Here is a 25668-nt window from a genome sequence, read left to right on the forward strand (position 1 = left end):
TTACGGTAGCAATGGACGAGCAATCAAGGCCTAGCTTCTTGGGAGGTGATACGAGCTGGTTCTTAAGTACAGTGTAGTCCTCAAGCACCCATGAAGGAATGTCCACACACTGTATTGGTTAAAAGACAGTCTTTATATAATTAATATTCAAGTCATATACACAATCACGATAACTCTCCTTGTACTCAGGAAATCAACAATGGTAAATAAGTACAATTCTAAAGTGGTACCACTAACGTTATTAGATCTCATTAAAGTGCATACGGTCAGAATGACACACAGAACAAAATAAAGAGGAAACCAGCAGTAGAGAGAGGAAGGAAAGCAAGGTGGTTGAACAATTGGCAGAATACTGGCAACTACCGTTAAACACAGCTCTGCGTGGAGATCCCCCCCCACCTGGGCAACCTGTAGAAGAAAGATACAAGCCCAGTCCATATATTGTTCACACTAGACTTTCCAATAGTTCTGCAACCCCAAAGTACCTTGGCGTTATAGCGTTCCGTGTCGGGGAAATCGACAACCCTCCTTGAGTGCCCTCCCTTTAAGGCAGGAGTCACGGGTCGAACGTCTGACGGAGAACAGGTTAAGCTACGACTGTGAAGCGGCCGCGTCATTCCTAGTGGTGCTCGTTGACGGGGGAAGCGTAAACGTCCTGCAAGGAAGAGGCGTGTGGGGCACCTCGATGTCACTAGTTCGGGACCTCAAAGAGTTGAAGAACTGTGGCCCAGCAAGGGCGTCGAGTCGTCGGCGTCTCTGTGGTCTTTGGGTGGCGGGAAACCCACCGGTGGATGCTCCTCGGCGCGTCGACGGTCAGGCCTTCTCCAGCAGGATACAGCTGCGATGATGCGGACGAGAGCGTCCTTGGATCAATGAAGTTCTCAGGCAACGGGAGCACGACGGCTCCAGTCGGCAACGGCGGTCGGCGACAGTGGTGGACAACAGTCCTGGCGCTTCTCCTTGGAGTTCCACAGCAATCCCCATATCGGGTCGGCAGCCTGTCAAAGGTCTGTCTACCAGGGAGCTTAGGCAAAGATTGGCTGTGCACGATGGTCCCTTGTAGCTCGGGAAGAGGGCGCCTTACCAGGTCCTCTCTGGGTCAGTCCTTGCAGCACAGCAGCTTTCAGATTGCGAAGGAGAGCAACAGCAATTCTTCTCGTCCAGCAGGGCTCAAGGTTAAGCTTCAGTTACTCCAGTTACTCGTCGTAGTGGACTTCAGCTTCCGAACACGATTCCTAGCAGTGAGAAGTCCCCAGATATACTGTTGATCTCCCATTCATTCCGCTGGGTCACACTCAAGCTTCCAATCACGACTACGGGCATTCAGGCAGGCAGGCAGCCAATCAGGCACACAGTGCACTCAGGCCATTCGCTTATCTCCAGACACTCACAAAAAGTTATGTGTATTGGGACAAGTACCGAGCTATTCAACACTCCAAGCTGCATTCATACCGGTTTCGGGCAGGGCTGTCTCAACCATTGTGTCAAACACCAGATAACAGACAGTCACCACATAGAATGCACATTGGTCATACACTCCACTCACCCAGGTCTCACCCACAGGCGTACCCATAACATACGGTCGTTGAGAAGGCTCCAGCCAGTCTGGTCGGCACTTTCCTACACTACCATATACAGAACTACCACCCAACAGCCAGTCAGGGGGAAGCGACAGAGGCAGGGCTTCACGGGACTTCAGGAAGATGACGATAACAGGTGATGGAAGGCAATCTACTGATTCCAATGACAGGGCCTGGGCATCCCAAAATGGAGGACGCTCAGGGCACCAGTCATTTCAGCACAGAGCTGCCACCAGCCTGCGCCCTGCTCTGTGGGTCACACTGGTGCCCTAAAAATATACACTAGGGGCACAGGGTTGTACCCCTACCGATGGGTGCCATAAGGGTATCCCATGTGTCTGTTCACCCAACCAAAAGAGAGAGCTGCACCGCCAGGAGTCCCACGTGAACTCCTATGCGGAAAACAAGACAGAACACATGATAAAAAGCAGTAAAGGACAAGGATACGGAGGCCCTGTCCCTCCGATGCATTTCCAGCATCACAGTAAGTAACTTGTTCTTCGAATGGATTGTGTCCTCCAACATATTCCACATCTTTGACAGACTCCCAAAGAAGTACCAGTAAATGGAGGAGGGAAAAGAATTTAGAGTACCCAATCAGAATCGGAATAAAGAACCGCCTTTCCAGAGGCCATATCCTGACCACGGATTGTATCCAGGGAGTAATGTTTAACAAAAGGTGTGGATTGAAGCCCATGTGGCTGCATCACAAATATTCCTAATAGGAACACCCCACTGCAGGGTAGCCATGCCCCTAGTGGAATGAGCTTGCAACCCTGCAGGAGGGTCCTTACCCGCCAATCGGTAACACTCTGCAATGGTGAGGATAATCCACCTGGACAAGGTCTGTTTGGTAATAGCCTGGCCCAATCGGTGTCGAGCATATCCTACAAAGAGTTGATTGTCCACTCTGACCCTGGAGATCCTACAAATATAAAAGCTCAGAGCTCTTCTAGGATCCATCCGATGTAGACGCTCCTCGTACTTACCAGGATGAGGAGGAGGATAGAAAGAAGGAAGAACCACTTTCGGGCTCAAATGAAATTCAGAAGCTACCTTAGGTAGAAATGAAGGACGTACCCGTAGTACAACCCTGTCCTTGTGGAACTCAGTAAAGGGCAACTTAGATGAAAGTGCCTGCAACTCACTCACTGTGCGAGCGGAAGTTACCGCAACCAAGAACACTGTCTTGAAAGACAATAATCTCAAAGGACAAGAGTGCAAGAGTTCAAATTGAGCACCCATTAGAAATTTCAAAACCAAGTTCAAATCCCAAACCGGCACCTGGAAAGGGGACGGCGAGAACATATTAGTGAGTCCTTTAAGAAATTGAGGAATCAAAGGAATCTTAAAGTAAGAACATTCTTCAGACGAGCGCTTAAAGATAGACAGCGCTGCCATGTAACGCTTAATGGTACCCACTTGAAGGCCCCTGTGGGCCAAAGAAAGTAAGAAAGACAAAATCATAGGAATCGAGCACTGAAAAGGATCAACATTGTGACCTCTGCACCAGTCACAGAACGTACGCCAACGGCAACTGTACAGGGAATTTGTTGCAGGCCGCCTAGCCGAAAGCAACACCTCCATCACGTCATCCGGGAGGTCCCAATCCTTAGACCTCAACCTTTCAGATACCAAGTGTGAAGGTTGAGAGTCTTGACCTCTGGATGGAGAACCTGACCCCCCCACCCCCCGTCACGCGAGAACAGATCCTCTCGGTAAGGAAGACGATGTGGAGGGCAGATGACATTTCTAGAAGGTCCGGGTACCGCACTCTCCTGGCTCAATCCGAGGCAATGAGGATCATGTAGGAACCGAACCTCCGTAACCTCTGCAACACTTGAGGAATGACGGGGACTGGAGGAAACGCGTACAGCAGTGAGAATGAGCAATCCACCACAAACGCGTCTCCTAAGACACCTCTTGGAGGAAATTCCCCTGAGCAGAATTTCTCGTACTTCCGGTTGACACTGGTGACGAAGAGATCCACTTACGGGGTTGCCCAAAGGGCAAAGATCTCCTGAAGTACTTCCTGAGCCAACTCCCACTAGTGAGAGATCGTGCTCTGCCTGCTCAGAGTGTCCGCCGCCGCATTTTTGTCTCTGGCCAGATGAACTGCAGAGATCGAAATTCCCTGTTCCCTGCTGGATGTCCCAGAACCAGAGCTGCATTGCCTCTCTGCACAACGGGAGTGACCCTACCCCCCCTTTTTTGTTGAGGTAATGCATGGCCACTGTGTTGTCAGTCATGATCAGGACACTCTTCCCCGTACAGAAGGCAGAGAAGCCTTCAGAGCTAGCCTGATGGCCCTCAGCTCTAAAAGATTGATGTTGAGTTTGGACTCCGATGGAGAGCAATGACCGCTGGCTGTCAAATCGTTGGCATGAGCGCCCCATCCTGTGAGGGAAGCATCCGTCACGACAGTCACCTCCAGCCATGGTTGCCAAAACGGTTCCCCCCTCATCAGGTTCCCTTTGTTGGCCCACCACAGAAGATCCTGGGAGACCGAGACTGGAATCTGAACGAGATCCGACATCTTGCCCGAGAACTGTGACCACTGCATCTCGAGAACCCATTGCAGGGATCTCATCCAAAGCCTGGCCTCTGGCACCAGAAAAATGCAGGATGCCATGAGGCCGAGCAACCTTAAGAATTCGAAAGCCGGGAGACTCTGGGCATGTTGAAACTTGTCCACCATCTGTACAATGTGATGAGCCCTCACCCAAAGACGTGTCTAACACAGCCCCGATGTACTGGAGCTGTTAGGAAGGTGTCAGATGCGACAACTTGAAATTCAGGGAGAAGCCCAGCCTGTGGCGGGTGCAGCGGGTGAGACTGAGGTGATCCAAAGCTTGCTCGGGAGAGCGCGTCCGGATCAGCCAGTCGTCCAGGTAGGGGTAGACGTGAATCCCCCTCGCCCGAGGTACGCTGCCACCACCACCATTAGCTTGGTGAAGACTCTCAGGCGGAGGTCAATCCGAATGGCAGGACCCGAAACTGAAAGTGAGAGTCGCCAGCTGCAAACCACAGGTACTTTCTGTGCTTGGGATGAATCAGCACATGAAAGTAAGCATCCTGTAGGTCCAGAGACACCAACCAATCCTGAAGTTGAAGGGCCTGGAAGACTTGAGATATAGTAACCATCTTGAACTTGTCCTTCCTGAGAAGTTTGTTCAATTAACGCAAGTCCATGATGGATCTCAATCCCCGTCTTTCTTCGGGATAAAAAAATAAGGGGAATACCATCCCTTGTTCCTCTCGTTACAGGCACCAGTTCTATAGTGCCTTTTTCCAGCAGGGTTAGGATTTCCTGCGCAAGGAGCGGAAGCAGAAGCTTCAAAGAGAGTTTCGCCGGTGGATTATCGTGAGGCCGCAGAAGGAAGGGAAGGCAGTAGCCGTGGGCTATTGTATCCAGAACCCACGCATCTGAAGTAATGGCTCGCCATTCTACAAGATGGTGAGACAGTCTGCCCCCAACCGGCGTACCATGGGACATGGCCTCATTACTGTTTGGAAGCGGCTGCGGCAGTGCCTGAAGGCAAAGAGGCAGCTACCTGAAAGGCTTTGGCACCACGATTTCCCTGACCACCACGGGTACTTTTTCGCTGTCCCCTATGACTGGCGGCCACTCTCGTTCTACCAAAGGAGCAGTAGTAACAAAAAGAACCTCTCCTCCATTGCTGTCCCCTAGGATGAAAAGGCAGAGGTTTACGCACAGCTGCGCTTAAAGATTTAGCCGCAGCTCGAGGTCTGCAACCTCTCAAGGCTCTTGTCAGCCTTGCTGGCAAACAAATGTGCGCCATCAAAGGGCATGTTCAGAAGACGGGCACGCAAATCTGCGTATAACAGTGCTCGCAGCCATGGATCGGCTAACACTGTCGGCCATATCCAAACACGACTGAAGGGATTCGCACATGGCATCCTTGTCATCTTGCACGAGAGCAAGGAACCATCCCTTTCTTCCCCCTCTGGAATATGCTCAGCCGCTAAAGAAACAGTTCCACAGAGTGTGTGAGACCCTTGCCAAGGCACCAGTGGAGTTGGCCGATTTTCAAGGCCATGCTCCCAGCAGAAAATACCTTCTGGGCCCAACCGTTGAAGCGCTTGACGTCCCTATCCGGAGGGATGGTAGGGTACGCCGCCTTCCTCGAGGTGGCCGTAGCCGCCTGAACCAGCAAACTCTCGTGAGTGGGGTGAGTAGATAAATATCTGGGGTCGATAACGGAAGGGCGGTACTTCTTTGTCAAAGATTTATTAACAGCCGGAAGAGATTCCGGGGACTGCCAAGCAGCTGCCACCCTTTTCTGTAAGGTGAGATGAAATGTTAAAACAGGGTCAGAGGACGGACCTAGATCATCCTGCACAAAGTCTTCAGGAGGACTGGACCAGCCCAGATACTCCGAGGCCCTAGCCATGAGCCTCCTGAATGAAGATTCTGCATGAGCCCCAGGCTCAGGCCTACCAAATTCCACTTCCAAAGAAGTGTCCAACCCACTGGCATCATGAAGGGTCTGCCTCAACTCCTCCAACTGACTGTCTCCAGAAAAAAGTGGAGCCCCATCAAGTTCACCAGGGTCCTCAAACTCAGACCTTTCTTCCTTTTCATATATGTCATCCAGAGGGAGTTGAAACCCAGGCCTGGTGACAGAAGAGGGCCTGGCGTCCAAAACTGGCCTCCCAGACTTCGCGTGGGCTTCCTAGGAGGATCCACCACATTGGGGTACTCCAATGGCAAATTTCGGGCAAAAATCCCTGAAGGCGCTGAAGGCTTCAACACCGAGAGCGTCGACAACTTCGACGTTGTGAGCGCTGAAGGCTTTGACGTCGACACTGGTGCCGATGGCGCCGTGGGCTAATAAGATGGCAAACCGTCGATGTCTGAGTCGGAAGGACACGGCACCGACCGAGTCGACATCGAGCCCTTAGTAGGTTGCAGCGATCTCGCTGGGGACGAGGACCGAGACCTAGATGTATGTCTCTTTTGACTCTCCAAAGCCTTGTCCAAACGGGACCTCAAAGTTGCGTCACAGACCCGAGCCGAAGGCGTGCGAGCCACGGTACAAGACCGATCCTGGCCAGCTTCGTTGGAAGGCGCGACCAGACCCGTGCCCTGAGATTGAAATATCGCTAACCGTTGCTCCTTAAAGGCAGCCCATTCCTCCGGAGTTGAGGACTTCGTCAGGCATGCCACTTTCCTCGCGGCTCCCTCCTCCGAGGAGGACGGGGAAGGCGACCAGTGACGGCGCTTCTGCGAATGCCGCGATGAAGAAGAACAATGGCGGGAACCACTCCGGGACCGAGAACCCCGGGCCTCCACCCGACGCGGAAAGTCGCCCCTCGAGTCGTCAGTGGACACCCCTTTGGACTTGTATTTTCGGGACTTACTGGGTCTAGAACCCCTACCTACCTGGAGCTGCCCCTTGCGCTCCCGCAATGCCTTGGCAGTCAGCGACTGGCATTTCGAACAGTTGTCTGTGTTGTGCGACTCGCCCAAGCACCACAAACAAATGCGATGCAGGTCGGTGATCGACATTTTTGACTTGCAGTCCCGGCAGGTCTTGAAGCCAGACTGCGGAGTCGGAGGGGTCAAAGAAAAAGACATCTCAACGATGAACACAGGAGGCGCGCCGAGTTTCACGAAGCAACATGTTCACGGAAAAAACATAACTGAGGCTGTGGGCGCCGTGCGTCCTATTTATAACATCCGGTGATGTCGCCCTCGACGGAGGCCTTCGAGGGACATCGACCCGACGTCATCGACACAGGACGCCCTCTGCTGAAAAAGTTTCCCAAGTGCACAGCTGTGGACATTACATGCAAAGATGTGGAATACGTTGGAGGACACAAACCATTCGAAAGAGAGACGCCTGCTACCATCCTTGACTCCAGTTACAAGAAAGACTAAACGATTCATCACAGCCGGTGAGTCGAGTGGAGAGCCAATAAGGAACCAAACTCTGTTGAATGAAAGCCGCAAAGTAGCAACTTAAGGGAAGTTCAAAGAACTAATGACATAAGGGGAAAACCTAGCTGCAGAGGGGTCCAGCAAAACGTGGGTGCTTATTCGGAGAGACTCTTGTTAACCCCGCATTTGTTGAAAAGTACTGATATCATAAGGCATTAGGAAAGCCGTAAACCAGGAGGTCAAAGTGGTCATACAGGGGTCCAGAAAAATCCTTGGTTCAGTCAAAAGTCTTTGACCAACAATCCATTGAACAGAAAATGGAAGCGAATCCCGCTAAAGTAAAAAGCTAAAAGAACGTTGTATAGTTGGCAGACTGAACCCGGCGGAGGGATGCCAACTGGAAGGGGCGAATCGTGATGCCCTAAAGATTGTAAGAAGGACAAGAGTGAACCCGACAGAGGGGTGTCCATCGAGTGTTGTTTAAAAAGACATTAAGATTTGTGAAAGTCAACAGGTGAACTGTTATGTGAAAGGCCAAAGGGAACCCGACGGAGGGAGGCTGATCTATGAAACGGGTCTAAGCCCGGCAGATGGGAATCCAGGGGGTGAAGAAACATCAACCAAGAGCAATCGAAGGAGAAGGTACTTTTGTTTATATTTTGTTAAAGCATCAGGCCTCGGAGGCAAGAGACTTTTCTCCTGAAAAGAGACTTAACCATCGAAGGTCCTGATACATGAAAGTTGGACTGTCGTCTCACGCTGGGAAAGCTCAAGAGAGTGCTGTGCTCAGAAGTCCCATCTTGTCTCATGCTTAAAACGTGGGGGAGGGAGACCCCTGGCAGCCACATCCTGACCTATTATTACTGAACACTTCTTTTTTTATTGAAAACCCTAGCCCACACTCTTTTTGTATTAGTTGTAAGGTTTGGCAATAGGTTTTTTTTTAGAATTTGTATTTTGTTTATTTGTATAGCGCAGACCAAGCCCTGGGGCATCTGGGCGCATATCTTACATGAGTCAAAGGTTACAGCATTACAGTAGAATTTAGGCGACATATACATAGAATAAGCGTAGTAAAAGCAAGTAAGTACAAGAGAATATCTACATAATTAAATGCATGATTATAAACATAATAGTCATAGCTAGTGTGCCTATGTGCACAGATGAAAATAGACAGTTATATACAATTTTGAGGGTAGCATATGAAGTCTGACGTCAAGTGCAGTGGGTAGGCGGTCATGAGGGGTATCTAAATCTCTTGCTCGATGAGCCAGATTTTTGCGTTTTTCCTGAAGCTGTGGATGCTTCAACTCTTAGAGTTAAGGGTAGGGTGTTCCAAAGTTTAGCTGTGAGGACAGGGTAGCTGCTCCCTCCAGCCTTTTGTAATTTGAATCTTGGGGGGATGAGGCAGTGTGTCTGCGCAGATCTGGTGGGCGATTGGATGTGTGAAGTTGTCAGAGAGGTAACTGGGTGCTTGAAGCGCGAGGCACTTATGGGTAATAAGACAGTGTTTTAAAGGCAATTCTTTGGTTGACGGAAAGCCAATGTAGGTTGAGTCTGGTGGTTGTAATATGGTGGGATCTGGGGATATTCAGTGCTGCTCTAATGGCGTTATTTTGCATTATTTGCATCTTGTTTATGTTCTTTTGGTTGGTGCCCAGGTAAAGAGCTTTGCAATAGTCCAATTTAGATATGACTAGTGTTCTGGCTACTGATATGCAATTCGAGGAGGTTAAGAAGGGTCTTCAGGCCGTGATTAATCTACATGTGTAGGCCGTGCAGGATGCTGTAGCATTAATTTGTTTAGTTAGAGTAAGAGCGGCATCTAGGTAAATACCCAAGGTTTTTACGTCCTTGGATACGTTGATGGTGTTGCCGTCAATATTGAAGGCATTCAATTTGGAGTCTAGTTTGTTAAGTTTAGTTTGAGATCCTAACAGTAGTAACTATCTTATCATCGTTAAGACAGAGTCCATGTTTGGCCATCCATGCTTGTATGGTGATGTAAAGTTGTTTATTTATTTATTTATTTTTTATTACTTGTATTTAATCACTTTGATTTTTACAAGGTCCCAAGAGAAAAGATAAGAAGAATTCAGGAAGTGTAAAGTTTAGAAGAAAGAAAAAAAAAAGAAAACAGATTGTTTTCCTGTTTCTTATTTCAGGCGGGCTTCAATCTTCTCCGTAGCGTATTTAAAAGTCTTAGCTGTAGCAATAGTCCATCTAGTCTTTTCGCCCGACATCAGACAAGCCCATCAAGTCTCTTCTTCGCAGAGCTTTAGGCCCCCGATCAACGGGGTCATGTAAACTGATCGTGCCGGTCTGGTTTCCGGGCACGACATCAGCAGGTGTCTTAGTGATTCCTGTTGCTGGTGGTCGGTGCACAGTCTGCAATTGTTGGTGCTTGTCAGTGGTCTTATTGCCAGGATTTCGTGTGTGGGTAGTAAGTTTAGTTGCATTCTCATGAACAAGTTTCTTAGTGGTTTATCTGGAAGGCTTGAGGTTCCTTCTGTTTTTTTCGATGCCCTTGGCAGATTTTTTAGCAGTTTATTACCTGCTACTAGTTTGTTGGTCTGTATCAAATCCTGTTCTGGTTTTTTTACTCTCTGGGGATTGGAGATTAAGTCTTCCTCGCTGCATGCAATTTGTTCCAGTTGGTGCTTCTTTGCTGACACCCACGCGTTTAGCATTTTGCAGCGCCCACTATTAATTTCTTCTGCGATCCTCTGATAAGCGGGACGGCTGTCATTCATCAAGATTTTCCTGAAGAGCTGCATGCTCCTTATTTCTACTGTCGCTGCCAAGGAAAGTAGGCCAAGTTCTTGCCCAATTGCTGCAAAAGAAGTTGATTTTGGTAAGTTGAGGGCTGATCTCCAAAAGTGTCCTTCCAGCTTTGACCATATTGTCACAGGCAAGTTCGGGGTTGCGTCCATCCCATACGTAATGGAGGGAACCACCTTTGTTTTGTAAAACTGGATTGCCGGCAACAGAGAGAATCTTCCACATTCTTTGTCCATTGCTTTGGATTGGGCGGCAAGATTTCGAATGTCGTTAATTACTTTAGAATCGGTTGCATAATCACCTGTGGTGGGGATGAGTATTTGGGTGTAATTGGTTTAGGTGACACCCAAATAGTCAAGGTCATAGAAGAGGGGTTTAGTAAACGCATCATATAAGGTTGGGGACACACAAGATCGCTGTGGGACTCCGCAGGTGGCTGGCGATGGTTCAGCCACGGCTGCCGGTGCGGAGACCCTCATGGAACTGTTATCTAGGAATGATTGGATCCATTTGTTGGCTGTGGCAGAAAAGCGTGCAGCTGAAGTGAGAAGGTTACAGAGGACGTGGTGGTCTACCAAGTGGAAGGCAGCTGATAGGTCTAGTAATCGGAGTGCAGCAAGTATGCCTTTGTCCTTGAGTTCTTCAATATGTGTCTTGAGGTCAATCGGGGCCGTTTCAGTACCATGTCTGGGTCTGCAGGTAGGCTGCTTGGTCTAAGATTTTCAGTAGAAAAGGGACAGTGGTGATTGGTCTGCAGTTAGTTGGGATGCTTTGGTCTAGCGTTGTTTTTTTTAGTAGGGGGCGGGCGGACTTAAGCTCTTTTAGATTGCTAGGGACGGTGTTGGTTTTGAAGGAGGCGTTAATGAAAGAGGTGATGAAGGGCGCTTGTTTTTTGGCTGCTTCTATAATGATGGGCGCGGGGCAGATGTCTCCCTGACAATTTGAGGGTTTGAGTTTCAGGATTATGTTTTCGACTTCTTTACTGGTCAGAGGTGAGAAGGTGAAAGGATTGGTGGTGTTCGGGAAGCTGGGAGGATGAGTTTTTTGGCTTCTATTTTGTTTTGTAACATGGTTATTTTGCCCAATAGAGCTTTTTGGATACTGGTAAACCAGGAGGTGTGTTTAGAGCAGGTATCCGGGGGAGGCTCTGGGGTTTCTAGCTCTTTCAGGATGTTGAAGAGCTCTTTGGAGCTTGATTTGTCTAGGCTTGTTTGTTCGTTGTAGGTGTTTTTCTTAGTCTCAAATATGGCTACTTTGTATTTGAGGACAGCTATTAGGTATGTATCTTTATTGATGGCTATAGGCAGGCTCTTCCAGAGAGCTTCTGCATTCCTTTTGGCTTTGCGTAGCGATCTAAGGTGTGGGGTGAACCATGAATTAAGATGCAATCAGGATTGGGTTTTACGTAGTTTAATTGGTGTCATGGTATTGATGGCCTTAAGTAATGTGTGGTTGTAGAGGTCGACTATGGCTGTAGGGTCCAGGTGTGAGGCAGTGTGGTTGAGGAAAGGTTGAAGCAAGGGTAGAAGTTTCTCCACAGTGATATCGTGATTATTTCTAGTGTTGGTGGGTGGTGAGAGGTCATTATGCTTAGTTTGGATGCTTAGGCCAAGTATGAGTGTGTATGAGTCGTGGTTGTGGGCTACCATGGTGGCCATGGGGGGCATGCTCATGGTGCCGAGTAGCAGTGGTAGGTAAGGCCAGGATGAGGCTGGCATAGGCATGACTAGTGGTGGTGTTGGTAATTGTTGGGTGAATAGGCGGGGTTGAGAGAGTGGTCAAGTTGGGTAATGTGGGCATAGTGAGGTTATTCCACAATAGATGACTTAGTGGCTGGGTAGTAGCACTGGGAGTGGAAGGGGCACGAAGTGGTCGGTGATGATGCTCTCTTGGGAGAGGTGCTCTCGTATGTGAAGGGCAGTATGTGATTGGAGGGGGGAGATGTAGCAGTGTGAGGGTGGACATACAGTTTCAGTCGGGCCCATACAGACTCAATCAGGCACATAGAAGCAGTCAAGTGCATGCGGTCATAATAATGATGGCTAGAGGTGCAGTCTACACTTTAAGAGAAGTTGGCGCAGGTATAGCAGGCATGTATCAGGCAAATCGTGCAATTATTAGCATATGGTTATGGGCAGAGTGGGGTGTGGTGGTGTGAACGTTAGCGTACCGTAGTCACAATCACAGTAGCCACAATCACAGGCACGTAATGCAGACAGATGTGTACGATCAAAATAGCAAAGGCTGGAGATGCAGTCTACACATTAGGAGATGTTTGCGCAAAGTACAATAGACAGGTAACAGGCAGAACATGCAAATATTAACATGGTGTAGTGGTCAGAGGGCCCGCGGGCTAGTATAGGACCTTTTGATTTGACAAGACGGCAAAAAGACTGCCTTATTTTTCATTTGATGGTCGAAGCTTGCTCCCATCTTAGAGTTAGGTTTAGATTAGGCATTTTTCCAACCTGCACTTAGAATAATAAACACCCTTGAACTGTGATCACTTGTGTCTGTCTTTACTGTTGCCACCATGGGTTCCTTACAGCTGTCACCAAGAAGTCCCCAAGACTATCATTTTCAAATTCTGCTGTACCATTGACATGGCTGTCTCCCAGAAGTCCCCAAGCCCATATTATCTTCAAATCCACCTGCATTATCTACAGGGCTATAACCCTGAAGTCCCCAAGCCTGTATCATGGTCAATTCCTGCTGCACCATCTACAAGGCTGTCGCCCAGAAGTCCCCAAGCCCATCTCATCTTCAAATAGTGCTGTATTATCTGCAAGGCTGTCACCCAGAAGCCCCCAAGCCTGTTATCTTCAAGTCCTACTGCATCATCTACAAGGCTATCACCCTGAAGCCCCCAAGCCCATATCATCAAATCAAGCTGCATCATCTACAAGGCTGTCACCCTGAAGCCCCCAAGCCCCTATCATCAAATCCTGCTGTCACCCTGCAGTCCCCAAGCCCCTATCATCAAATCCTGTGCATCATCTACAAGGCAGTCACCCTAAGGCCCCCAAGCTACCTCAATGAGAAACACAGCATCTCTGGAGGCCTATAATGCACCAGAAGGATGGACAACTGCGGACTTCAACTTTGTCAGTGCAGGAAGGGAGGAACCAGAAGACAGGCCTTCTAATTCTACACCTCAAGACTCTGGAACCTCCTCTCCATCACCATCAGACTCACCCCCTCACTTCTACAGTTCAGGATGGACCTCAAAACGCCCTCAACATCCTTGATGATGGCCACCCCTGCCTCCTGGTTCTATTCGACCTCTCGGGCTGCTTTCAACAGCGTAGACCACAAGGCGCTCACAAACACCCTACATCGGTACATGGGGTTCAGCGACCCCCCCACAGACCTCCTACTCCCCTTACATTGCAGGGTTCGAAATTGAGAGGAGCTTGGAGCTATTTAGCTCCTGCTTGTAGCCTAGAAAAGCCTGGTTAGCTTGACACCAGCTACTTTTGGCTCCCCAAGCCACATGGTGCCTAAGAAACACACCAATAGGAATGCATTATGGAAAATCTATAAATCAGCCCTAGCACACGTTTATATGACAAAGTATAAGGGGTCATAAATAATGGACAAAATTATATGTTTTCCTCTTATGTGGAAGATAGATTTGCAGAACGCTATGCGACTACTGCAATGCTCTATACTTGGGCACCAGTCAGAAAAACATTAACAAACTACAAGTCATACAAAACAACGCCTTGCGAGCAGCCCTGAACATACCCAAACATGAACACATTTCGGACGCCAGACGCTCCTGCCATTGGCTATCCATACCACAAAGAATTGAATATAAAACCATCTCACTCACACACAAATGCCTAGCTAACCAAGAACCCAGATACCTATCCGACAACCTCACTCACCACACCCCAGCTCTCCCTACCAGATCAGCTCAAACACATTGCTTAAATATCCCAAGATTTAAGCTCCAAAAAGCAGGTGGCTCCAGCTTCCCCGTGCTTGCCTCCAAACTTTGGAATTCACTTCCACTCGAGCTGAGATCAGAACCGTCCTTTCACAGATTTAGACACAACACCAAAACATGACTTCTATCCAAAGAAACGTAAACTGCCTAGCCCTACCTTACTAGCATGCACCAAGACTGTAAATTTGTAAATATGTAAATCGGTCTGTACATTACCTCTAACTGCGTGATAATGTCCCAAATGTATTGCTCTCATCCACCTTGGCCATGCTATACCATATACGTAACTATCTGTAATTGAAACTGATTGACAACTCCCTCAATCTCTGTTACTGGTCCCCTAAGACCATATTTTATCATATTGTACTGTTGTATTAATCTTGTTGTATTCATCGCAAGCGCCTGGATGCCCCAGGGCCAGACGGCGCTAGACAAATAATAAACTAAACTAAACTAAACTAGCTCCTTGTTTGCCAGTGGTAACTCCTGGTCACTGGTTAATGCTGGATTCCCGGAAGCTGCTTTTAGCTCCTGCTTAGCCATTCTTAATTTCGATCCCTGCATCACCCTAACCCACCTGTGATAAAAAAGAGCATTTTCTTTAAACAGTTGTTTATGCCGCTGGATTTTTGGGGTGGCCTTATCACTGGATACAGTCCTATGCTCGTTCAAGTCCTACCTTACCAACTGCCAGCAGTTTGCTCAGATGGATTCCTCTAGATCGCCAATGCTACCCATCACCTGTGGAGTCCCACAGGGTTCCATCTTCTCCCCAGTGAACTTCAATCTATACATGGAGCTGCTGGGAGCCCTCCTAGCCACACACAACACCCACATCCACCAATACGCCAACGATACACAGCTAAACCTCTGGACCGACTGCATGAAGGACATCCACAGGCTCAAAAACGGACTCCCGCTGCAATCTTGGATGTCCAGTGCAGCTCAATCCCTCCAAAACCAAATTCCTACTCCTCACCAACAACACTGAACACCAAGACATACAGACCTGGCTATCAACCATGAACCCGGAGGGCTTCACATCCAAGCTCACCTCCTGCAACAAGTCCTTTTGGGTTCCACATCAAACACACACCGCTTCTCCAAAACACACATAGCTAAGAAAACTCAGATAGCTTTGTATCAGCTCTCCCTCCTGCGTAAAAGTCAAGCCCTTCCTCCCTCCGGACAGCTATAGATCCACCATTCAAGCACTGGTTCTATCCCACCTGGATGGGGGCAATGCCCCCCTCAAAGGCCTTCCGTCGTCCACTCGTGGGCCTCTGAGAATTGTCTTGCACGCGGCCGTTCGCCTCATCAAGGGTCTACGCAGATACAACCCAAACACCCCTGCCCTCATCGACCTCAAGTCACCCAGCTACATCACAGAGAAACTCAGCATCTCTGGTGGACAGCGCACCACCAGAAGCTAGGACAAGTGCAGACTTGAAATCCGCTGCTGAAAAAAGGACCAGAAAATAAGCCTCCTCTGCCTACGCTTCAGGACTATAGAACCTCCTCCCTGTCAGCATCAGACCGGCCCCCAGGCACCTTTAATTCAGAAAAGAACTCCTGGCCCACCTCTTCAAGGAGTCTCTCCTCCTAAATACCTACCCCTCTACTCCCTGCCACCCTGTATAGCCTTACCCTTCCTTTGTGGCCCTCTGTATCCTACCCCCACTGTACATCTGTTCCGTTGTTACCTTTGAAAAGTGCTCTGTTATGCATTTGTACTGATTTATACCTCTGTAAAGTGCTTTGTTGTGTATCTGTATTGTTGTATACCTATGTAAAGCGCTCTGTTGCTTCTCGGAGCTAGGTCCATGCTCAATAAATACGATAATAAAAAAGACCATCCTCTTCAAGGAATGGCTCCTCACCAACACCTAGGTCCACTTGCCCGTAACTCCCTGCCTTACCTGAAACTGGGTGATCTGATCCCCGTCGTTTCCTCCCCGGTTTGCCGTTAGATCCCTTGCTACCAGATTGTTCGGCCCTTCGTTGTAAGCTCCTCACTCCCTCGTTTCTCTGCTTGCCTCGCCATGTTCTTGCACCTATGATTGTAAGGCACTCTGCTGCATCAATGGCACTGCAGCTAGGGAGAGAGAGATGGAGACTGCGGTTTGTCCAGGTAGAATGAGAGATGGTCATCCAGGCCTCGCTTTTATGCTCCCTTCACCTTGTATTCTGGTACTTACTCCTCAGTTTATAATGGGAAAAAACTTTTACAAGTACACAACAAAATAAAATGGTCTGAGCTACTAAGGCAGGAATGCAGATCTTTTCCAAATGTGCAGTGGATACGTTAAAATATTTGTTCTTTTAGGTTTGAAAATTATTGTAAAAAGTGGAACAAGGAACTAATTCTGCATTGAAAAGGAGGAAATAGGATGGTTGGGGCAGGAGGGACTGGGGTGGGAGAAGGAAGGACTGCGCCTGACCTTTAGTTCGCAATCTTCACTGCCTCAAAGCACTGTTGAATTTGGTGATTGACTAAACAATGCCAGTAATAAGGAAGGGAACTAAATGTAACCCCAAGAGTCATATGCAAACAATATATTCATAAATAGAAATCTTTCATCCCACTCTGCATGCATATTAAACGTGTTACACATGCCCCATTAGAACAAGCCGAGTCATTTACACTAAAAGAAACACATACCTCCAACATATTGTACAACAACCTCAGAAGTACACATTGCATGTTACAGGACCTCTATCGAGCTGCGGCAGCTGCAGCTTTGATGTTCCTTCATATATTTACGGTATCCTGCTCTTCATTGCATTTATAATGAACTGTAATTCAGCAACAACAACAGGAATTCACTACTGAACGGCAAGCCGGTGCTGTGGAAGCCCAGGTGCAGCACACAGGGAGCGGCCTCAACATGGTGGCAATGCACAGAGAACTAGTTTAGGGGATAACCTTTCACTGAGCAGGAAGTGGCATTAGGGAAAAGGGGGACTGTCCATAAAAAACGAAGGGTACTAGTAAATAGGTGTGAGGGGGGTGCCCTTATTTAAAATGCCCTGTTCCCAACCTGCCGGTCTCAAACATCCCAATAGTAAAGGAAACTAAACGAAGGCATTACCAGAGAGGGAGCTCCAAATTTTATCCAAACTAGAAAGAAACAAAGCTTTCACCTTGTGTTCGTTAAGGGTCCAGATGTTTTGCAAGTTCTGATATTCTGCTGCAGTAGTTCTAGTATCATTGTCCCACTGTAATCACAGGAATACAAGAACCAGAATGCAATGCGATAGGAGCCTAAATGCCAGGAAGGGCTGAGCATCTGACACTGGCAGTGGGTAAACTCAAGATGTCCAATGTTTCTTCTGGGTTACATGGGAGTGTGTGAGAACATCACCTGTTGGTAGTTATTTGAGAAAGTCTGCACCTTATGATGTGCATGATGTCAATACAGGTATTAGTCCCATTTAAAAAACATACATCAAGTACATACATCAAATGGTTTCGGGTTTAAGAAGAAGAAGAGAAAAAGACAGGATGGTTTGCAAGCTTAACGAGAGGAAGGCAGGGTCCCTCTGTGGTTAGTACAAGAAAGGATGGAATGCAATATTGAAAAGAGGAAGGCAGGGTCCCTCGGTGGTTATTACAAGATAGGATGGAATGCAAGATTAAAAGAGGAAGGCAGGGTCCCTCTGTAGTTATTACAAAGACAGGATGGAATAGAAGCTTAAAAAGAGGAAGGCAGGGTCCTTAAGTGATTATTAGAAGATAGAATGGAATAAAAGCTTAGCAAGAGGAAGGCAGGGTCTCTCCTTGGTTATTACAAAGAAAGGATGGAATAGAAGCTTAACAAGAGGAAGGCAGGGTCCCTCCGTGGTTATTACAAAGACAGGATGGAATAGAAGCTTAACAAGAGGAAGGCAGGGTCCCTCCGTGGTTATTACAAAGACAGGATGGAATAGAAGCTTAATAAGAGAAAGGCAGAGTCCATACGTGATTATTAGAAGATAGAATGGAATAAAAGCTTAGCAAGAAGAAGGCAGGGTCCCTCAGTGGTTATTACAAGATAGGAAGGCAGGGTCCCTCCGTGGTTATTACAAAGACAGGATGGAATAGAATCTTAAGAGGAAGGAAGGGTCCCTCTGTGGTTATTACAAGATAGGATGGAATACAAGCTTAACAAGAGGAAGGCAGGGTCCCTCTGTGGTTATTACAAGATAGGATGGAATTCAAGCTTAACAAGAGGAAGGCAGGGTCCCTCAGTGGTTATTACAAGATAGGATGGAATGCACGATTAAAAAGAGGAAGCTAGGGTCCCTTGGTGGTTATTACAAGATAGGATGGAATACAAGCTTAACAAGAGGAAGGCAGGGTGCCTCTGTGGTTATTACAAAGACAGGATGGAATAGAAGCTCAAAAAGAGGAAGGCAGGGTCCCTCCATGATTATTACAAGATAGAATGGAATAAAAGCTTTGCAGGAGGAAGGCAGGGTCCCTCTGTGGTTATTACAAGATAGGATGGAATTCAAGCTTAACAAGAGGAAGGCAGGGTCCCTCAGTGGTTATTACAAGATAGGATGGAATGCACGATTAAAAAGAGGAAGCTAGGGTCCCTTGGTGGTTATTACAAGATAGGATGGAATACAAGCTTAACAAGAGGAAGGCAGAGTCCCTCCGTGGTTATTACAAGATAGGAAGGCTGGGTCCCTCTGTGATTATTACAAAGACAGGATGGAATAGAAGCTTAACAAGAGGAAGGCATGGTACCTCTGTGGTTATTACAAAGACAGGATGGAATAGAAGCTTAAAAAGAGGAAGGCAGGGTCCCTCCATGATTATTACAAGATAGAATGGAATAAAAGCTTTGCAAGAGGAAGGCAGGGTCTCTCCTTGGTTATTACAAAGACAGGATGGAATAGAAGCTTAACAAGAAGAAGGCAGAGTCCCTCCGTGGTTATTACAAGATAGGAAGGCTGGGTCCCTCTGTGGTTATTACAAGATAGGATGGAATTGAAGCTTAACAAGAGGAAGGCAGGGCCCCTCTGTGGTTATTACAAGATAAGATGGAATGCAAGATTAAAAAGAGGAAGGCAGGGTCCCTTGGTGGTTATTACAAAACAGGATGGCATAGAAGCTTAACAAGAGGAAAGGAAGGTCCCTCCGTGGTTATTAAAAGATACGATGGAATAGAAGCTTAACAAGGAGGAAGGCAGGTTCCCTCTGTGGTTATTACAAAACAGGATGGCATAGAAGCTTAACAAGAGGAAAGGAAGGTCCCTCCGTGGTTATTACAAAATTAGATGGAATAGAAGCTTAACAAGAGGAAGGCAGGGTCCCTCAGTGGTTATTACGCTTAGTCACTTGCAGGTTGCCTGCTGGATTTCAAGTTGAGGTGCACATGGCCCTCAGCCCCACTGTTGAAAGTGGCTTTGCATGCAAAGGAAAGTCACAGGATTTACAACTGGAGCGGGACCCTAGCAGTATCATATTCTGCGTAGCCATGAACAGGAAGCAGCAGTCCTCACTGCAGGTGGCTGCCTGCTCCCTCGACATGAAGAAAAATGCGTTGGTATGCTTTCAAAAAGGTCTGAAGTCAAGTGGTACGACGTTCCATTCCACGTTCACTTTTGAACATGGAGCCCTTTCAGTGGAACACACCTTCGGGCTGCCTTCTCCAGATTGGGTTATTTGGGGTAGGCAGGGACGGGGGAGAAGAAGCACAAGGCAAAGGGATCATTTTGAAACCTAGGTACACATGCCCCCCACTCCCTATTCGCTCTGTGCATTTCTGACATTCTCTTTTCCTTTAAGACGCAAGCAATTAAATGTCATGTCTTAAGAGAAGCTATCCTACACTGCACGTTCTTCCTATTATAGGACCTGCAATCCTGGTTTTATAAAGCAATAAACAAAACTACGACGAAACTAAAGAACAACGGTCAGAAAAGATCCCAGGGGTTCTGGAAAAAACAAGCCCGCAGACAACAGTCCCATCTAAGACCATACAAAACAAAAAAGACGCATCCCTTAGCAATAGAACAGGGCTATGGGCTTGGTTACCGCAAGCTCTGATCTCACAACGCAAGAAATAGCCATCCCTGAGAGTTGACCCAGCGACAAGCGACATAATCGAGGTAGGCGAAAACCAAATCACCTTATGTTCCTGCAGGGGAGTTGCTAGGTCTGGAAAAGATCCGGGGCTAAGCTGATGTCGGAACTTTTGGGACTGGGGGCTAGCTAGTCTTTTGGCTGTAGCTCCTGAGATTCTATCAGGGGCTACAACCAAAAGATCAGGGGCTATAGCCCCCTTAACCCACCCCCCCCTAACAACGTTCCTGGAATATCCGAGGACACTCGCAGCTGATGGCACCAGGGCGGCCTAATCTCGACATCATCTGTCTACAGGAGACTTGGTTGCAACAAACACCAATGATGGAAGGATATCAGATCATCTTAGCCCCAGCAGCCAGGGGAAGTAAAGGCCGACCAACATCAGGACTGATGATAGCCTGCCGCAATGGATCCGGAGCCTCATTGGAAAAAATCTAACGGCAAATCAATCAATGTTAGCAGTGCTCGTTACCTGGCAAGGCATAAATATCTCAAAAACGGACCAAAACCAAGCCATAATACTCAACTTATACTGGAATCCGGCAACAACAACTGCAAAAAGATTCATCGGGCAATGTGAAATCTTGTTTGATGTAATCACGACTGAATATCCTGTGGCAACTATATTGATGTGCGGAGACTTAAATGCCATATGCAAGGATGCAAAGAAGGTAACATCAGTCCAGCATGCATCCGCACAACGAGGCAAAGAATGGCTTAAATTTAGCAAATCGCATGGGCTGCATAACTTAGACGATGTATTTCCAGCAACAGATAGAATATCAACGTGGGAGCGCCCACCTTCTGCTTCAACGATCGATTGCATCTTTGTATCTCAGCCATTACTATACATCATTAAATCCTTCAATGTGCGTCGTGCGTCGTACGTCGTCAAGTGATCACAACCTGCTCGAAACTGCTTGGCAAATAAATATTAAAAAGCAAGAAATTCAACACACACATTGAGCCCACCGCACAAGGCACAAGATTAAGAATAAATGCCGCAGACATTACCAAAGTGACTGCCAAGTACATCGCAAACACGCACCCAGAAGCTAATAATGCCATTGATTATCAACCGCTTTTGCTCCCCCATATGCAACGAAAAAAGGGAAACGGGTTTGCAACAAGAGGAAATACTAAACATGCGTACAAAAAAGAGCTAGTCGAGAAGAGGCGTGAGTATAGAAGAGCACTACGAGCAGCCCTTAAGATCTCGAACACAGACGTGTCCGAAGAAATCAAAGCCATAAAAAACAGGTACAAAACCTGGGTAACATCTCACAGAAACAAATTGTACCAGGCAGATGCCGAACAAATAACCAAAGCCCTCATTACCACCAACAACAGAAACTTCTGGTCACTAATACGTGACGCGGATAAAACGTTAGACAATCAAATCCTGAATAATATCAGTCAAGACATCTGGGAAAACCATTTTGAAACAGTATTTCTTTCAACTGTAAGATGGCCTTTGCAAGAGCCACAATGTGACGGTGTGAAGTGGGTCAATTTAGAAAAGGAAGAGGACATTCTCGACACCATCAAGAAGCTAAAAAACTATAGAGCCCCAGGCCCAGATGGCATTTCCAATGCTGAATTGAAAAGCCATCCGGAAGCATGGGCCAGCTTGTTGTGTGCCATCTTTCGACGGTGTGCTGAAACACGGTCCATCCCTTGTTCATGGACCAAAGCTAGCATCATCCCGATCTATAAAAAAGGCTGTCTAACCGACCCAGTGAACCTTCGCCCGATCACCTTACTTGATGTGGTGGGTAAGGTACACGCCTCACTGCTAATGACCAGATTCCAAGCATTGGCAGCTGCAACTAAATGTAACGATGACTTCCAAGCTGGCTTTAAGAAAAACGCAGGCACGACATGCAACATCTTGGCGTGTAGTACTCTGCATAACAAACACCATTATACATTGACTTTACGCAAGCCTTTGATCGTGTGGAGAGACAGTTACTATGGAATAAACTAAAAGCCTGGAATTGTCCTGAAGCCATATTAGCCCCAATTCAAGCGTTACATCGTAATACTTCAATGAGAGTACGACTGAGCTGAGAAGGTGACCCATCAGCTGAAATCAACAGTTCACAAGGAGTAAAACAAGGGTGCCCGCTGGCCTCAGCACTTTTCCTCACATACATTGGTGACATCCAAGACATAGAGAAGACAACCAGGGCCTTTCCGCCCAAACTGGGTACATCGCAAATTGGTCACCTCTTGTATGCTGACGATTTGACAACATTTGACCAGACAGAAATTGGGCTTCAACGGAAACTTAATGCCCTACAAGCTTATGCCACGACAAATCATCTCGAAATTAACACGAGTAAGACAAAGATCATGATTCTCCAAAATTGTGGGAAAAAAGAAAGTAACTTCAAATGGCTTCTGGGTGAAACTAAAATTGAGACCGTCACAAAATTTAAATATCTTGGAGTGACCATGGACAGTTCAAGGCAAGAGTCCGCCATGCAACTGGAACTACACGCAAAAATCAAGAAACTAGCTGCTCAAGCCAAAGTCATCGACGGCAAATATGGAAAATTCTCTCTCATGCCCATGATCAATTTTTACAAAATGAAGGTGGTGCCTGCCGTTACATACGGCATGGAAGCAATGCCCACGATTCCAAAACAAGTATGGTCTAAGCTGGAAGCATTCTTCTGGCACAAAGTGTTACACTTACCCAACTCCACCCCAGGGGTAGCCATCAGACGAGAATTCAGCCTACAATCAATGGAATGTACAGTGACTTGCAACTCCATTATGTTATACAGGAAATGCAGAATGGCCAACAGCAACAAGGTCTTCAGGATGCTGAACTCCGAAATGGAGACCAAAAATTGTATCATGTTAAAAACCTGGCAAGAAGAAAGTCAAGCGGTCTTAACCAACATCTCATCAAATGAAGAAGAACTCATTAACAACCCATGTAAAATTTTAAGAAACATAAAAGACGATGATTGGGCCTCCACAATTGACAATGCTGCGAAATTGAAACTCACTTCCCACCTACCAAGCAACACGTTAAAACGTAACGAGTTGCAGAGCTATGTAAAACAATTTCCAAGCAGACAGGCCCGTACCCTAATTTTGCGAGCATGTCTCAACTTATGCAAAACAAACGAGATTTTGCACATTCGAGGTCAATCCCAATCAAATGGTTGCCGATTTTGTGACTACGGTTCTAATCCACCAAAAGAGACTAAGACACCTGCTCATGGTATGCCCAGCTACTGCCTCCATCAGACAACATTATCTATCGCGGATAGTAGGCTTTGACATTCTTGCCGAAGAACACACATGGTGGTGCGGGCTCATTTGTGGTGAGAAAGTAGCATGGCAAATCGCAATGGCCAAAATGACAGAATACATTGAGCAAAAATTACTTAATGACAAAGTGGCCATCCAGTAGATTTTGATTCATCATCTTTCTTGTGTGTCAAAGTCTTGCTTCCTTGAGTACATTCGAGAGTAAACAGTGTATTGTAAAAATCTCTTTTGATTAAACAAGAAAAAATAAAATAAAAAAAAAAAAAAAACTACAAGTCCCAGAATGCAAATAGAAAGAAAGAAAGAAAGAAAGAAAGGGGGTGTTCTGAGGTCACTTCTGGCTTGATCAAAAGCTGGCCTTAATACTGCTTTTGCCGCCTCATCACTACACAAAACATCCAGACCTTGACATTGTTGAATGCACTTTTGTGCATGGAAGCTCTGCCGGACATTAGTGAGAAAAATAGTTGTTGATGAAAAACTAAAGTAGCACCAGGGGGCATATGCACTCCAAAGCCTGAACAAATACACACTAGGCAACAACAAAAAACAATATCTGCAGTCCTGGGCAAATGACTACCTGTATGGGTCATATTGTTCCTGTTAGCAGGCATTGGATACCACCTACCGCTGATTGGGTGAGGCGCGCGTTATTAGGCTTGTTCCGAAGAGAGGGTGTTGCACAGGCCGATTCATCCTACTGCTCGCTCAGGGCACCAGATCCTGGGGGTCATGGATCTCTTCCAATAGAACGTTTCAATATTGGACATTTGATGGGCGAGGTCGTTTGCCTGGGGCACAAGTCTTGACTGCTTCTTCCTGCTGCTCCATTTATGCTTGGCATAGCAGTGGGCACCATGGCAGAGGCTAGCGTAGACCGGAAGCTCGCCCCTGTGACGTGTTTCTCTCCTCTCCCCCATGGTGCAGGACGAAGGGTTGTGCCCAGACCTGCGCCACTTGCTCCCTGTACCTAGGGAATAATGGGCACCTCACAGACGAGCTCCTACATGGGTCATGGCTAAAATATGTATGGAGTGGTCTATGTGTCCGGGCAATCTCATGCTTTCCATCACACCCTGCATGCCAGAGCCTAACCACCACAAACACTGTGTAAATGCCCACCCGTGGCAGGTCTGCTGTATGGGAGCAATGCAAGGCTTTCTACCCAAGAGAAACTACTCCCCCATACCAGCTGGCAGGCTTACTATTGAAGAGCAATATCCTCTAGACTAGATAGAAACCAATTACCTGTGTGTGTATGACAAACATTAGACCAGGAACATTATGGTGGGATTAAAAAGGCTTGGAATAATCGCTTTAATCTGAAATGTGACACACATGCCAAATCACATTAGCAATGCATTGTGGGTATGCAAATTATCCCAAATGCAGACCCTTTTCTCCGGGAAATTGTCTTCGTCTTAGAGAACAGTGCTACTTTTTAATGAGCCTTTTCAATATTCCCCACATGGGCAGGTAGAGACAATTTCCTAGAGACTGCAGCAGGTACAAAATCGGCCACATTAGAAGTAGCATTAGGCAAGGATAATATGAGGGCTATAATACATTTCGGTTACAGGCCGTTTTCAACAGCTTGTTAGATCAGGTAGGTAGGGTTCGAGTGGGGATTAACAGGGTTCGATAGTGAAGGGGGCTGGGAGGTAATTAGTTCCTGGTTCTAGCCTAGAAGAGCCTGGTTAGTTCGACACCAAAAGCAACGTTTTCCTCCCGAAGCCAGCTGATGCCAAACCACCACAGCTATGTGAATTTAACTCTGTCTGTTTATAATGCTGGATACCCAGGAGCTGCTTGTAGCCCCTACTTATCTTTAGCTCCTGCTTATTAAATCTTAATTTCAATCCATGGTTAAGATAAAGGGCCCGATATACTAGGCACCACCAGCCCCGGCCCAGGATACCTTAAAAGGGTGGATGATGGTTTAGACTTATAACAGAGCACTAAACAGGGCAGGATGTTACCAGAACAATCATGGTTGCCTGCAAACTGATGCAGGCTTTTATTGATATGGTTAGGGCTTGTTATTTCAAGAGTGAATCCTTAATGAGTGGCCGTATGGTGGGGC

General features: G+C 47.1%; 1 protein-coding gene across 6 annotated transcripts in view; it reads right to left on the reverse strand.

Annotated features, from left to right (window-relative positions):
- The window catches only part of LOC138468399 (zinc finger protein 850-like), a 213811-nt gene that overhangs the window by 82489 nt on the left and 105654 nt on the right, over positions 1 to 25668 (reverse strand). For 5 of the 6 annotated variants that reach the window (XR_011268259.1, XM_069608952.1, XM_069608951.1 and 2 more), the window contains one exon: positions 16138 to 16313. The exons of the other annotated variant lie outside the window; for it this stretch is intronic. The gene's annotated coding sequence lies outside the window, so the exon portion shown is untranslated. The remainder of the gene's footprint in view (positions 1 to 16137; positions 16314 to 25668) is intronic. 6 annotated transcript variants of the gene reach the window in all.

Source organism: Ambystoma mexicanum, chromosome 4q, assembly GCF_040938575.1.
Source record: "Ambystoma mexicanum isolate Mex_15411 chromosome 4q, UKY_AmexF1_1, whole genome shotgun sequence".
Classification (NCBI taxonomy): Eukaryota; Metazoa; Chordata; class Amphibia; order Caudata; family Ambystomatidae; genus Ambystoma; species Ambystoma mexicanum.